At 45.8% G+C, this 4113-nt stretch overlaps 1 pseudogene; it reads right to left on the reverse strand.

Moving 5' to 3' along the window:
• Positions 1–204: 204 nt before the first annotated feature.
• Positions 205–3154, reverse strand: LOC124664204 (annotated as a pseudogene).
• Between the last annotated feature and the right edge of the window lie 959 nt (positions 3155–4113).

Below are 4113 nucleotides of genomic sequence, written 5' to 3' on the forward strand. Positions count from 1 at the left end.
ATACCAGGAGCTAGCTAGTCAAAGCATCAAGAATATATGGCCAAGAGAACAAAAGAAAAAAAATTGAAAAATGTCTCGCCATAGTGAACAAGGCATAGAAGCAATAGAATTGATGTCTAATTACAGCCCTAAAAGAATAATAGATAATGAATCGATAGCTGTAGAAATACAGATGGTTGATATGATTAAGTGTTGACCCAGGAATCAACTGCGCAGCCTAGATGTCAAAAGTGTATGCTCGTCAGAGTTACTACTGCCAGGTGCACCCTGTTGTCACTGTATTTCTGTTATTGCAGGCAACTCTATGCCGTCCTCCAGAAATTTCATTGCATCCAGCATGAAAGGACGTTGTTTCCCCTGTGGGTCAGAGCACTTGAGGCCCAACACAATTACACGCTCCATCTGCGTCTCGTCGAAGGCACCATTTAGTTTCTCGTCAGCGGCCTCCACCATACGTGATTCAGCCTTGCTTCTGTAACGCTCCAAGACTTCCTCCCTTGTCTTTCTACATGCAATCTCTAACAGAACAATTCCAAAGCTGTAGACGTCGGACTTACGCTGGAACTTGACATCCCCATTTTTCATGCACTCCGGATCAATGTATCCCACTGTCCCTATTGCAGTTGTAACCAGTGTTGTATCGTTTTTGCTGGCGAAGATCCTGGATAGCCCAAAGTCAGCGAGCTTGGCAGTGAAATCTAAATCCAACAGTATGTTGCCTGGCTTGATATCTCTGTGCAGGATGGATATATTGCATTCATGGTGAAGATAACGAAGTGCAGACCCTATGCCCTTTACAATTTGATACCTGTGAAATAAATTAAGAGTGCAGTGAAATGTCAAGCCATACATATAACATGTGATCGTGTTTTTACTCTTGGTGGAAATTCATTTTACTTTCCAAAACATGAAAAGTTACATGTTGTAATGTACCTCTTTTCCCATGGTAGAATTTCCTCCCTGTGGTGTAGGTGGTCCTCAAGGGTACCATTCGGCACCAATTCATAGACAAGAAAGAGGTTAACCTTTTGTTTCCTGCACCAACACATAAAATCAAACAAGTCCCATATGTTTCTGCTACAGCACCACCCTTTCAGCTCGACTAGATTCATGTGCCTCGTTTCACTAATTATCCTCAGCTCGGCCAGGAAATCCTCAATTTCAACTGTAGTCTTCTTTTTTTTCTTCACAGCCACGTCTTGAGTATTGCCGTTGTCATCTGTATACCTTCCCTTATATACTGTGCCAAAGGCACCCTCTCCAAGTACGCTTTCCTTGGAGAATCTGCTTGTCGCGTCGCACAAATCGCTGTACTCAAATCTCTTAACGGTTGTTCCCGACGAGAAGGAATCGCGTGTGCGGCACCACCTGAAATATGACAGAATGTACCAAACCAGGAAAATCCCAACCAATACTATGATGGACACAGGGGCTCCGCCAATAATCAGCTGTTTCCGATTTTCTGCATAAACATCATTATTGGTGTGAGTTGACACGCTCTTTGGTCAGCAATTTATATCAAACTCAATGGTGTATCAAAATACATTGTAAAAAAAAGGAAAAAAAAGAGACCCATGGGCGAGCACCCAAGGTATATTCTTATAGGAGAGATAGGGGAGCTATGAGCAACAAAGTGTAAAGTGTGGCTTATCTATGTGTCCAAGGGGTGACAAGCCGAACGGGCGGACACGTGAAGTGGTTAAATGTGATCCAAGTAGTTAGGCTGAAAGGCAGTGGTCAACATGTAGGGGATAAAGGGGATTTCTTACTGTACTTTTTTAAAATTGAGCAGACAAGTGGGTTATGAACCACATCAACGTATTAGACCCATACAAAAAATAGAATCAATTCTTGTTTATGTTTTTTTATTAAAAATCTGGCAAAATCCGGTGGTTTTTTGTTATGCAAACGTAAAATGGTGGTCTTTGGTAAATTACAACTCTGAAGCGATAGTTTATGCTTTTAATTTTGTGACGTGTGTTCTATTATTGTTTTAGTGACCTGTTCTGTGAAAGATTTTGTAGCTTTCAACTTTTTGATAAGTGAATAAAATCGATATAATTTAGGACTAGACTGAATAAATAGTAGTTAAACGATATATAAAGAATATTAAGGAGTGCGGTGAACAATTGTTTTGAAGAGAGCGAACAAATAAGCTTGGACCAAGCGTGTTGAAATATTAAACTTTGACAAAATTTAATGATGCCATAAGGGAGCAATGGCGGCGCCCACGTCTACGCCGGGCACCACCACTATGATCTTAGTTGAAAAGGAGAAACTGAAAATCAACAATTGTAAAGCTGGTTTGCAGATAGTCAGTACCTTGTTGTTTGAAAGGAAGTGTTGAGTTGAAGGACCAGGAGATAATCCGATGAAGCTCGAAGTATCTTCCGGTGGCCGCAGAAAACCCCACCGCCACCTCAGACGGGAGCAAATCTGTGACGGGATCAGGTAACTCTGTGCTGACTTGCACGGGGCCAAGAGAAGGATTGTCATCAAACTGAAGAGTGGCCACTAGCATGCGAGTGGTGCTGTTGAAAGTGATGGTCGCCGTCATGGCGCCTCTGAGACTGCCGTTGGGCAAGGTTGTAGTGTTGGCGGAGGCTTTAACAGTGTTGATGTCAATGGCTATGTGATCGGATGAGGGGTCAAAGTAGTTTCTGAATTTGTCGAACTCGACGGCAATGATCCGGTCAGCGCCCTTGGCGTTCATCCCGTCTCCGCCATGGAGGCCGAGGGTGCTCCCGCCAGCGTCCAGCGGCAACACGGATGGGAAACTGGAGAGAAATAAAGCCATGCCATCGGCTGCAATGGACTGATTGAAGCCCTTAATCACGAAGTTGAAACGCGTGGAAAAGCTCGCCACCTCACGAGTGCGGGTGTCGTAGAAGGGCACCGGGTGATTGTAGGACATCCGCCCCTGGCAACCTTGCCTGGACTCGCCCTCTGTGTTACATGTGAGGTCGACTAGCTTACCGTTGAGGCTGGCGTTGCCCTCGAACAGGAGGTCATTTGAGCGGTAGATGGATCCGTTGGAGAAGTCGAAGCTGAAGGAGAAGGCGGAGGCATCGGATTCCGCTACAACATTGTAGGAGAAGAGGAAGCAGCAGGTGGTGTAAAGGTGGAAGAGGAGGAGGATGCTTGTCGGAGACATATTTGCTGGAACTTACTTACTGGCCGTGTGAGCTCGATTAATAGTAGTGCGACGCCGCTACCCCTCACCCCCTAGGTAGCTACTCAAGTCAAGTGGGTCAAGGTCACCGGTCCTGCCTTCGGTTCAATGGTGCCGTGCACGTGGTCGTATACGCAGAAAACCCACATCACCCGTGACATCGTCGTGATCTTCTCGAACGCGCCATCAGATGGTGACTTAAGTGTCACGGGCGATATCGTTCCTTCTAGTAATAAAACTCTTAAATTATCGCAAGTTGCAACGTCTGCACAGTACCAGTCTGTCAAGAAACTGTAGGGAATAGTGCTATCGCTGTTTTCCTTCCGTTGTTTCGTGGCCACCACTTGCGCGAAACATTTTCTCTTTCTTTTGTCCACCACCGCGAATCCATTCGCCCAGCGCCCAGCATGCATGCAGGGCCGCTGAACTAGCAGGTGCATCCTTGTCATGCATGCAAAGCAGGTGGGCTGTTGGCTATGCTAGCTAGTTGCAAGTGTAAAAGTATTTTGGGTGCACATTCAAATGAAATGTTTTATCCAAAACTTTAGAGCATCTCTAGTCGTGTCTCCCAAATGGTATTCGGTCAAAGCGCTGGATCGGTCGTTTGGGACATCGCACCTTGATGTCGCGCTTGAGGGGCGTACGTCCTCTCCAGCCGCGTTCCCCAACCCGACCCCCAAACAATTTTCTATTAGATATTAACGTTTCTAAAAGTATAATAGGCGCGCCTCCATGGGGAGCTCACAATGATTTGAGATTCTCAGCCGTCGGATCTTCCATGTTGCTGCATCTCGTCAATTCATTTTTGTTACCTCGTCGTATAAAGAGCCAGCATGCAATGAAACCCTAGCCACCGCCCACCCAATCGGTTGTCTCTCCTCACCCTCAATTCCAATCCCACCTTCTCCTCCAATCCCCTCGCTTCCTCCTCTCCCAATTCG

This window comes from Lolium rigidum, chromosome 6 (genome assembly GCF_022539505.1).
Source record: "Lolium rigidum isolate FL_2022 chromosome 6, APGP_CSIRO_Lrig_0.1, whole genome shotgun sequence".
In the NCBI taxonomy this organism is placed as follows: domain Eukaryota; kingdom Viridiplantae; phylum Streptophyta; class Magnoliopsida; order Poales; family Poaceae; genus Lolium; species Lolium rigidum.